General features: G+C 31.8%; 1 pseudogene across 1 annotated transcript; it reads right to left on the bottom strand.

Moving 5' to 3' along the window:
• Nucleotides 1-2665: 2665 nt before the first annotated feature.
• Nucleotides 2666-10240, bottom strand: LOC148602953 (uncharacterized; annotated as a pseudogene). Its single transcript, XR_015916770.1, has 7 exons — nucleotides 10097-10240; nucleotides 8762-8968; nucleotides 8364-8473; nucleotides 7157-7304; nucleotides 5586-6593; nucleotides 4766-5003; nucleotides 2666-3177 (listed from the first exon to the last, which is right to left on the bottom strand). The product of XR_015916770.1 is annotated as an uncharacterized LOC148602953 (transcript).
• Nucleotides 10241-12808: the final 2568 nt, after the last annotated feature.

Genomic DNA, 12808 nt, shown 5'->3' on the forward strand with positions numbered 1-12808 from the left:
ATATCGACAGGATACAAACATCATTTTCTTAAGATTGGGGACAAGGATAGTCTTTTCTTTTTTCCAACCCTTGTCTTTTTTTATGTTTCCCCTCCCTATATTTTCGTTTCGTTCATTCTTGTTTTGTATTTCCCTAAACCATGTCTTCTTCTTTTTATTAAAAAATCAAAAGGAAGATTTTGTATCTTACGTTTTTGATTACTCTAACAAATTGATTATGAATGTGGCTTTCAAACTCCCTTTACAAGATTGTGGTCCTTTGATGGACCGTTCTTCTTCGATAAATTATCACGGATAAATGACCTACGGAATACGATGAGTGTTGCATGTTTTGTCCTACAAACTAATAACGATATACAGTACCTGAACCGATCCGTGCAATTTTACAATTCTTTTATTTCAAACAGATCTTACGTCATTTTACATAACAAAATTGCGATCAGATCGGTCACTGGTAATCGGTAATCGATCCGTCAGCGATCAATCAGTCAACGGTCATCGATCCGTCAAATCGTTGCGCGGATCGGTTCAGCGACTGTACATGTACGGACAGGTATGTTTCCGCTGTTACTGTCAAAATGTCCAGAAGTAATTGCACGAAGTAAAATTCCTTTTATTAGCGACATTATAAAAGAAATACTACACAATTATACAACAGTAAATTGACCAATGTGTGAAGAATATTTCTTGATGCATTTGTTGTGAAGGTTGCCAATAAATATACGATTATGCTCTCTTTGTGAATAATTTATCAAGTATGAACTATTAACTTTTAAGCTCATCTGGCCGAAGGCAATGTGAGCTTTTGCTATCACTTGGCGTCCGTCGTCTTCGTCGTTAACATTTTTGTTTCAAAGCTCTTCTCCTTTGAAACTACTTGGCCAATTGGAACCAAGCTTAGTATGAATGTTCCTTCGAGTATCCTGCATAGAACTGATGTAGGGATTTTCGATCCGTCGAGAAAAAAATCATGGCCGCCGTTACTAAAAATAGAACATAGGGGTCAGGCAGTAGTTTTGCGCATATATCTCCAAAACCGTTAAGTTTAGCTATATTCTGACACAGGTTAAAGTGTTCAGCATGATAAGATTAACAGCGGTCAAATTTTCACTTTAATCAATTAAGCCATATTGGAGTTATTGCCCTTTTTCAAATTTTTTTGCTATATTTAATGTTATATCTTGGGGTATCCTGCATAGAACTGATGTGAGGATTTTCGATTCGTCGAAAAACATGGCCGCCGTTTCTAAAAATAGAACATAGGGATCAGACAGTAGTTTTTCGCATATACCTCTAAAACCGTTGGGTTTAGCTAAATTATGACAGAGCAAAAGTGTTTAGCATGATGAGATCTATTTGCGGTCTAGTTTTCATTTTAATCCATTATGTTATGTCAAAGTTATTGGCTTTTTTTAACGTTTTATGTTTTATTATTATTATTATTTTTTGGCTATTTTTAATGTTATTTCTTTCCAAAATCTTCTCCTCTAGTATCCGAATTGAAACAAAACTTGGTATAAATGTTCCTTGGGGTATCCTGTTTGGAACTGATTTTGGGATTTTTATCCGTCTAAAAACATGGACGCCGTTACTAAAAAATAGAACATTGGGTCAGACAGTAGTTTTTTGCATATATCTCCAAAATCGTTAGATTTAGCTAAATTATGACATGGGTAAAAGTGTCCAGCATGATTAGATCTATCTACAAGTAAATTTTCATTTTAATCCATTAAGTCAATTTGGAGTTATTGGCCTTTTTCAACGTTTTTTGCTATTTTTAATGTTCCAAAACACAGAACACGGAGGTCAAACAGTAGTTTTTTGCATATATCTCCAAAACCGTTAGGTTTAGCCAAATTCGTTCATAGCTGAAATGATCCTTATTTTTAGGACTACAAAAGTCGTCAGGCATAAAAGCTGTCAGACGACTCCTTATAAGAGTTATTGCCCTTGAAAGGGGAAAAATCACGTTTTTTACGGTTCGCAGTCAATATCCTGAAAACTATGATAGATAGAATGAAACTTTCAATTGCTGAAACGATCATTACGATCAGTCCTTCCAAAGTCTTCTGAGTCATAATTGTTGGATAACTTCTTGTTAAATGTATTGCCCTTGAAAGACATAATTCAACCAGGTGAGCGATTCAGGCTCCTGGGAGCCTCTTGTTTAAAACCGATAATTTCGCGTCGAATAATGATTGGATGGATTTTAAAATTACACAAACTATAAACTTATTTTTTATATGTTTTAAAAACAGTGCTGTTATTCAATATGAAGAAAACTACCGATAATCTACCTTTTAAAATGTTGTTACCCAACAAATGGTATCCCAGTTTCTGTCATAAATCTGATAAGACGGTGATTAGAACAACAAACGAAGTGAGTTGACAGTTTAAAAAAAAGAATGGTAATTTGGTGATGTCGATGAACTTAATGAACCACAACTAAAGTGCAATTGTGCGATTAACTCAATAAGCCACAAATGAAGTGAGTATAAATAAACTCAATAAACTCATTTGAAGATTCAATAACCTCAAAGAGTCACAAATGAAGTGAGTTGAATGTTTCAATGAACTCAGTTAATTGTATCTTAAGTTAAACCACAGGTATAATACATGTTTTACATAAATTACATAAATTTACATTGCATGTAAGAGTGAAAGTTTATATATTTAGCAACTTAAGATATTGTATGTCCAATACTTTGAACTAACAAATTTTGCGGCTGACTCATGGATCGAAAAGAAAATTGTAACAAAAATAGGCAAAAGTAAATACATTTTAACGGGAAAATGTATAATTCTTTTTCGAGTTATGTCTTATTTATATTTATATTTCTTAATTCAAAATATTCTTGCAATCCCGATCACGAACTATGGTACCTTAAAGAAGTAAAATGCTAGTGGCAGTTGGGCGATTTTCTGGTTTTTTATCCCAACATTCTGTTATGAATTTCTTAAGCTTTCTCGAAATATCTTGAAGGCATGGTAAATTTTCAATTTCAATAGCTCATTGCATATCATCGTAAGAGCCAATATCTTCAAATTCTTCAAAACATGATGTTCTATACCAGGATTCCCATAATACGATTCCAAACGTAAAATGTCTGATTTCCTATGGATGTCTTTCGAGTGATTTTCACCGATGTCTCCCAATTTAGCCATACCATCTTTCAACTAAAATATAAAACAAACCAGCGAGTAAGGTAATCAACCAAAAAAAAACTCCAACATGAAAAGACAACTCCCATACATATTGGAAACAACAATCACGTCTGTACAATATACATAAATACCTGTCGATACCAAGCTATTTACTGACAGTAGAACTTGTCCGATTTAAACCCAGTTTCAAAATACATTAAAAACTGTTAAGTGTAGACAGGTTTATTCAGGGCGTTATTTAGACAAGTTCCACTGTATAAACAAGGTCAATTATATTATTTAAATATTTCCCTCAGTTTATGAAATGAAACATTCCACCAACTGACCGTTTTATGTCTATAGCTTTTTTTATTCGCTTCATGCTTGGTTCAATTAAGAATTGCCAATAATAAAAAAAATTGTCTATTGAAAAATTCAGTACATTTTCCATGTGTATATTGTTTATTGCGCGAAGTGGAAAATTTATGTTATTTTTCAATCGACAACATGCTTTCTGGTTGGATACAAATTTCGTCTATCCTCTCATGGACAAAGATTTGTTGTGTGACCTTTTTGAAGATCTACCCGTCATATGTTGATACTTAAATAAAGTTATAAAGTATGAATGTTATTTTATGTCAATATGAAATACCCTCAATATTGAGCACACTTTATTATCACCAGTTTCGCACCGTACGAATACAATTATTTCTTCACAGACAGAAAAAAAATAACAGCCATTCCTTAAATAATTTTAATTAAAAATGTATGGTTTATAGTACAGATGTTAAAACAAGAAAGGTGTTTTTCATGCTGCAATGAAATTACACAAATTATAAGAGTAGATCACTTTTAAATTAAATATGGTTTAATAATTGTGGTATTATAGAATTTTTGCGTAAGCTTTTCCATATTGGTCCGCGGTAATCCATTTTGGACTGAGGCGTAGACGAGGACCAATAACTCAGCCAATATAGAAAACCTTACGCAATTATACCTTTATTGACTAGCTAGTCAAATACGGCATAATGGCCTAGGCCAATATGGATTTTAACCAGTCCAATGTAACGTATCTGACGGGTAAAAGCCGTATTGGCATACTTCTGTATTTTGTATTGTATAGACAGTTTTTATCATAGTTGGGCTACTATTCGAAAGTTAGTCAATAGTTATCAAACAGCAGAGTTTTAAGTAGCACTCCATCCAAGTATCATGCCAAACGTTATACATGGAAGCCTACCAATTTTATCTTTGATATTTTGTTTAAAATGCCGGAGTAAACAGAATATTACATGTTGCTTTTTGTTCTTAGGAAAATAAACATTATATAGAATGTACTGTAGAATTCAAAACTAAGGAAAATAACTCTGTGAATAACACTAACATACAATATAATATATTGAATTTTCAATATGGGTTACCCACTAGGGGTAGACAGATTGAAATGAATAATTATACATTTCATCATTTAGACCTATGAAGCAACTTAATAACACAAATAAAAATGTGTTGCCTTTTTGGGGTGTATTACATATTTCTTAATTTGCACGATTCTTACAGAGACTGCACCTTGATTCAAATACTGAAATACGCAACACATCACTATTTTTTTTATTTTTACCAGAATATTCGAAGGCTTCAAGTTTCCATGTACCAGCCCACGTTCATGCAAATATGCAAGACCTTCTAGGGTCTGTGACAAAATTGTTTTAATGGATGACCAAGACTCGTTGCTTCTAAATATTACTGTTGATAAGTTTCTATCACATTTCTCTGTATAAATTTCCAGGATGTTATGTTTTGTCGCAGGTTTTAGAGCTACTCCAAAACTCGTGATTATATTTGAATGTTCAATGTTCCTGTAAAAAAAGACCGAAGCATGACCATACTTTCATGAACCGAATTCCACGTATGCTTTAATGTATTGATACTTTTTGTTTCTTTAAAAGACCTCTGATATGTGTTGTTTACATTTTTATAGTCTAAAACAATAATAGTAATTTTATTATTATTATCATTGTTTTAACTCGATTATTAACTATTTAAAATTCATGACAATACATTTATTTTGAAATATATTTTGTTTCCTATACGATAGTAAGTTTTCTACACATGCATATGTTATTGTACATTTTTGTAATAAATTATGCAGAAGAAAACACTTTCTTTTTTTGAAAATACAATCATTTATTATTGTTTACACAAAAAAAAACTTTGCCTGCAGAAAGAACTGTATGAGGAACTACGTAGAGTCAAATCTCTGTTAGTGAATTTGGTAGGAAGTAGAAAAATATCGACACGTATTAAAGGCAAGTGGTCTTTTTATACACGATGGCTTTGCATAAAATGCTCTACATAAAGATATTTTGTTTATAGACTTCAGGTTATTTCTGATGCAATTGGTCGCTCAGAAGGTTTGACTGTTATACTAAATGACTTACCGTAAAAGATGAATTTCACTAAGTCTTGTACAGTCCATTGGATTATCAACTGACCATTTGTACTTCTTTACAAAAGAGGGTTTCCAGCTTTCACAAATCAATACCTTCAAGTAACTGCTACTTTTTGTTTTCTGAATGACGGATGCTTTAATTACAAACATTTTAAAGTAAGTCATGAACGTGTACAACACATGACCATAAATAGCCTTTGAACTGGCCTCCAATTTAAAACATTGTTTTCTTATGTCCATTGGTTGTCGAATATCTTTTTCTATTCTCTTGACTAACAGCTCCAGTATTAATTCTTTTAGGAACAGTAACTTCGCAAAAAAAGTCAACCTGGTCATAGATTTCTTTAAGAAAGTGTTGAAAAACTTTGTCAATTATCGTCGTTACACTTACATGCTCCATCATTTTATTGACTATTTCGTTTGCGTAAATGTTTTTGTTTTTTCTATAACGTTTTACTTTTGCTCTGTTGACGACTTTATCTTTGACTATATTACTTATAAATGGAGGTGTAGCTGCAATGCCTGCTAGGATAATGAAAGGTGATAATACATGCAGTGCAGTGAAGAATAATATCTTGACCCCTGTCGATTTCGGTAGAAACGGAACGATGTTGTTGCGCGTATCTCCCTGGTTTGAAGATTTAAATCCTAAATAGAACACATCGGATTTTAACGATCGACCCAAAATGATATTATCTACTTCTACACAATCGTTTTCCACCACGGTGCACTCTTTCCGAAGTATTTCAGTCGAGTATTCTGACAGGCCACAGTTATTTGTTTCCCGAAGCCATGACTGAATTTCCCGCTTTATTTGGAATTCGGCTATGGATGCGATTTCTTCATCAATTGATACAATTTCTTTCTCTTTTGGAAGTTCATTGCCGTCCCACTGAAACATTCTTTTCCGTGTTTCCTCTTTTTGTAAGTGGCAGTGTAGTTTCTTAGACGCCTTTTCACACTGATCCTCTGCAATGCTCCTCAACTTCGTCTTTACCTAAACATGCATTTTTAATATAATCACAAAAACCAAGTATAACAAATAAATTATTTTACTTTCTATGAATTTGATTTGCTAGGGAAACGTCATGAAGTAATGGAGGCACTGAATCCAAGACAGTTTCCAAAGAAATTATTCATAAACACGTTTTTTTTAAGTGTAGTACCTGTATTAATTTATGAAAGTAGATCCCTTTATACCGCAAACTTTTAATAATATTAACATAATGCGCTTATAATATTAGTATGCTTTTATGTCTTTTCAACGGTTATCTAAATGTGCTTAATGACATTATAAAAATAAAACTTAGGGGCATTGGGCAAAAACTATTGATACGGTAAAATGCTAAAAATCAGACGAGTACGAAAATCCGACCGAAATTGATCAACACTACCAGCGGACATCCATCCTTAAACTATTTCTTATGATGCATTACATTATGTACTATGTATTGAATTTGTCATATGATATAAGTGTTTTTATTGTATTTTCCTGCGCTGTCAGTGGTAAATTTCATATGAGAAAACGATACTGAATCATCTCGGAAAATACTTACTTACTGAACAAAGATCGTGTCTAACTTTATTTATTTGTTTTATAACAGCTCTTGCAATTTCTCTTTTTTCTTCCTCATTTCGCATATCATTTGTCAGTCTTGCAGTCAGTTTGAAATTAAGGCGTTCCAGAAAGTACTTCTGCCAACTAAAAGAAAGTGGAAATGCAAAAGTGTCAAACAAGATGACATTGTTGAAGCAAAGGCGGTACACAGAGTTGACAACAGGCAATAAGACATTCAAAAACAACAATCAACAAAAAAGATGCAGGCATAAAAAAGAAATTACAATAATTATTGTTTAGATAAGATCAGAGGTATGACAATAATTTTAAACAGTCTTTTATTCAATCAAACTGTCTGAAACCAAATAATCCGAAAACATTTTTATACGCACGACCTAAGTCCTTAAAACCTTGATAAACGAACAACTGTCTAAACCTAACTAATCCTTATTTCATCGTTTGTTGTCACGATTAAGTAACAGTCTCTGTAAGAATCAGGCGGTGGATGAAACATGGTATGAAAACACATCATTTTGATAGTGTAATTTGACTATTTGCACCATCAGATATCAAGGAAAAAAGACAGAATTTTCCATCATGTTGATGCATTGAGTTATAATTTCATTGAAATGCACTGAAAATGAACATGTCAAGGGCAGATAACTCTGTCAAAAACCTTATTTTTCTAAGATTCTATTGAAAAATTTCTAAACAAAGCCAGTGATGCAGAGATCAACGAATGGTCTTTTCAAATAGAGAAAGTATATTTGAGTGATATTACATAGTCAGATCGGTGGGGTTTTGACATGCAAGTTTCCGATTTTTTCTCATTTTGCCTAATTCTCATAAACACTAAATATGCAAAACGTATGTAATTATTGTATTATATAAATGAGAATGTTGTCTTTATACATGCCCACAAAATACGTATATTTTATCACGTTTAAATGTGTGAAGCTCTATTGGTGTATTTATATAATCACATAGTGTATTTATCATATAGTGTACGCTCACACTCACGTGTGCGCTTGTGTGTCTGTACATACAAACGTTTTCAACAATCTGATTAGCTCTTGTGTTTTAGCTTAACTGATTATGAAGTGAAGACCCTCTTTCAGCAGGGTTTCTAAATATGTAAATCTGGCATGTATAAATTACATTAAATTTAATTAACGTCACTAATATTAAGACAGATTATCAACTAAAGAATGGCGGGAAATCTTTTCCTGTAGACAGGCTGGAATCATTTCGTCAATTCCTTTCAGTAGCAACTTAAAGTTTTCCGAAATAGAATATACTTCCTTTGATTTCTGCAATTCCTGTTCAAAATTTTGAAACATTTATATGACATAATATTTATTTTTCACATTCGAAAAGAAAATGACAAGGAACCATTATATATAAAAGTCCGACACCAACCAAACTATATATCTAACCTCAAGGCTTTGACAGAGTCAAAATTGACTAATGTAATTTAGATTTTTCTGTGTTTTTAGTTGCTGTATGACGTTTCGTAATTATGTCGCTGATTTAATTAAGTCGATTTAATATTTTAAATTTGTTTTATACACATAATGTACTAAACTGAAATTTAAATATTAACATACTTCCCATGCGCTAACCCTGTACAATTTATTGCTGTCAAAATTTGTCCAGTTTTCAGTCAATTTAGCTTTGTTATGTTCAAAGACTTAACATTCATCTTCATGCATTTGATCCCACTTGTTTCAAACAAAAATTGCCCTTCTTGGATCAAATACAGATTTCATTCCATGAATTCGGCGCCTCTCCTGTTCATCAAGTATTCTTTGCAACTACATCAAATAAAGGGTAATAAAATACTTGTATGGGGAAAGTTTCCCATTTTATGGTGTAAGGGGGATGGGGAAATTAGTTTAAAAATACATAATAATATGAAAAAATGTATTTAATTTAAATATAAATAGCGTCTATAAATATAAGATATAAGATTTAACTTGAAAATGTAAATATTTTAAAACAAATATGCAATGGGGATTATATGGGGAGTGGGATTTTTCTATGTGGAATGGAGAATGGGGATAGGGACAGTGGGGAATGGGGACGTTTATAATATTAAAATCTGTAATAAAATAACAGAACTCATAAACTTACGACAATAGTCAAAAGGAATAATGAAACAGGAAAGTCCATTTAACAAATAGTGATATCAAGTCAAAAACCGGTAAGTTGGAAACAAAAGCAATGTCCCAAATTTGGTACAACAATTTACGGTTGAAATACTGGGTTAAACCAAATTTTAAGAGCGCCTAACATCTTGTTTCCATTACGGTAAATGGATTTCGGTAAAATGTCATGCGCTGCATGCATCATACAATTGACACGGTTGAAAGTTGGTTGAATCAGTAATCAAAATAAAATAAAAGAAATCATTAATTGAAAACGTCATTCAATTAATATAAAGGGCGGTTTTGTTCACTTTACTTTCCTGTCATTTCATCAGTACTATCGAAAGCTATAATTTTGAAACGATGTTGCGGTGAAACATGCGCTGAACCACATGATACATTTTTTGGAATAAGCTTTGAAACTTCTACAGAAGGATTTTGATATTATGTTTGCCAGCAGCTTTGGTCTGTAGATTGTAGAAAAAACTGAACGGCTATTAAATTTTCGGTGAAAATGTTTTAAAAGCCTTAATTGGTCAACTCGATAATTCGATTTGATAATAATGTTCTCTGTGTTTTCATATATTTATGTCTACTGCGTTGCATTAGCATGTATAAACATTAAGCAAATAAAGATCACTCATTCACTTAAATTATATTCATAATAAAATACATGTACATCAATCATATATCAAAATATATATGTGTCTACAATTTGTCATAACCGATAAAGGTCTTATTCCAAACAAATAAAAAGTAAAACCATTTTTTACTAGTTTGGACACTTTGACATACCCTATCAATTTGTATTCCTCCAGCGTTTGTCGGATTTATTATATATATAAATGCCAGCGCTGACGGTAAGTAGTCGAACAGTCTCTGTGTCAGGACGTCATTGTCTGGACCTATACCAGGTGTATCTACTATCATTATCTTGTTCTGAAATTTATAAATATTTTCTTAACTTTTACTTTTTCTGTAGTTATGCTTACTAAAATAGAATAGCTATTTATAGATGTAATGTACGTACCTAACACTATAACAGATACATTTAGTTATTGTTCAATGAAATACATCAAAGTTATCTCTCTTTGACAATAAATATTACCTATTTAGTTTAAGTTCGAATGGTATGTCAAACAACGGTATGTCACTTTGTGCTTATGGGAGATGCATGATATATGTAGAATTACTTTTGTTTGTACTGTAGTATTCAACTCTATTCACATTCAAATATGTCATGCTTGAAGATTATTTCATTCATATGTGAGAATATCAAAGACGTCTCAATATACATGAATGTTTTGTTTTTGTTTTTTTTGTTTTTTTTTTTGTTTTGATTTTTTTTTGTTTTTTTTTGTTTTTTTTGTTTTTTTATTATTTTTGTTTTGTTTTTGTTTTCAATAATATCAATTCGAACGCTTTCATAATAAATCTAGAAATAATTTTGATACTATATTGTATGCGATTAAAGTGGGGTTAAGTGTAATTTTGTCGCACTAAAGTTGGATTAAAACGTTAAATGTAGTGGTATGTTATACCTGTAGGCAGGGTATAGGCCAACAAATGTCAACACATTTGTACATTTCCCCAGCTTCAACAGCACTGACACAATCTCTTAATCTTTTTCTTATTTCTGAAGGATCGCCATTGGCTGATAGTACAAAACTTTCCTGCTAATCTTCTTTGTCAATTAGACTTATCTGTTTGAACTATCTGTTATTAATTCGACATATTGGAGACGTACAGGTCAAAGGTGACTGAGGTAAAAGTTCAATCCCCAACAAAAGATTGATAAACGTACTTTTTCCTGCACTTATCTCGCCTGCAAAAATTCTGATATTAGAAAAAATTGTTTCAATTATATTACACAACCGGATCTCATTAGTCGTTTAATATAACTGTTTCATTATTCGCAATTCACTAAAATTTGTAACTTATATTGTCTTGTAGAATTTCAAGTAAAACGTTCTTTCATAAGGGACTCTTAATTTTATTGAAGCGATTGATTAGTGTTGCTTAACCTCGTAAACTGTGATAATAATCGATATTGGTTCTTTCAGAAAAGCCTTTATATTCGGTACTAACCATTTTTTAAAAAATTTATTTGCTTTTTTGAGAACAAACATTTTCAAAATCAACCAGGTATTGAATTGCTTATCTGATCTTACCTGTTATAACTATTGGACAAAGCTCGGCACAAACATCAGCCTTCCTTTCGCCGATTACTTTACGCAAATTTCCAAATTCTTCAGTCATTTCTTCTCTTACTTCCGGGAAAAAGTGTTTATTTTTTGTCATATCTTCTATTTCTGAATAGACATCATATAGCGTGGATTTTGCATTCACGTCAAATGACGCAGCTCTAGTGATTACATCTGCGGCTTCATCATGCAAAACTATGAAACGTTACTATTTAGAGAACGCGAGTATCAACGATATTTTTCCTCCAAATTCTAGTTACGAAACACATAAACGACCAGCACTAGTAAATGTTGTACTTGATCAGAACAAATATTCGTCATTTTTATGTTCACGCTCTCTTTTTCCTTCATGACATGTTACACAGAACGGTAACGTTCTGTTAAAGTCAAAATTTAATTCATTAATTGTTTAGTAAATTTTAGTCAGAATGTTGAGCATGGAATTATTGTGTTCCGAAATACTTTGGTTAATGCTTCTTTTACAGTATTCGTAATATATGGATGTATTCTTCCTCCGAAAATCATGTAAATACAGTCGTATATTGCTAACAAGATCAAATTTTAAGTTAAATGTACAGATTAATCAGAACAGATTATTGTTTGGTAATGCAAATATGATGTAGCCTAAATATCTAGTGCAATGCAAGTAATTTGTGACAAATTTCCATAATTTAATGAAAATTAAATATTTTATGTTAATTGATGTTGAAATGTAGCTGGATAATGGCATAAAATATCTCAATTCATCTATTTTTTTAAATGGCATTTTTTTCCACGAAACTTTATACTAGCTTGCACTCCATAAAATATTTAGGAATGGGACAATATTAATTTCAGACTTCAAATCTTGTTTTTGACAGCCGTAGATTTATTGTAAAATTTGTTGTTTATACTTTTGTTGTTATCGTAATATAGAAGTTATAATACATTTTATTTTTTCCTAAGTTTGACTTGTACTTGTTTGTTAAATACATATCAAGATGCATCTAGCAATGTTCGGCGCCAAATTCAATGCAGTATTAAAACTATGAATGAAAACATTTCATTAAGTGAATGTCCTAGATTTTGACTCTGTCTGAACCTTAAAGTAAATTTAAATAAACAGTCAGCATTAAAAACAGATTATTTACACGATGATTATGTGTTCAAACCATTTAAAAAAGTGTTGCTTGATAAGTAAATGCCTATATCATGAGGTTATTATTTTTGATTCAAATATTATTTTACTTTATACTTACACTTGCGGTTCGGATACCGTTTCCTTTTAAAAATGGTTTACTTCCAATTTGAGATGCCACATGCG

The sequence above is a fragment of the Perna viridis genome, chromosome 11 (assembly GCF_037379345.1).
Source record: "Perna viridis isolate PV_CMFRI_1.1 ecotype Kerala chromosome 11, ASM3737934v1, whole genome shotgun sequence".
Classification (NCBI taxonomy): domain Eukaryota; kingdom Metazoa; phylum Mollusca; class Bivalvia; order Mytilida; family Mytilidae; genus Perna; species Perna viridis.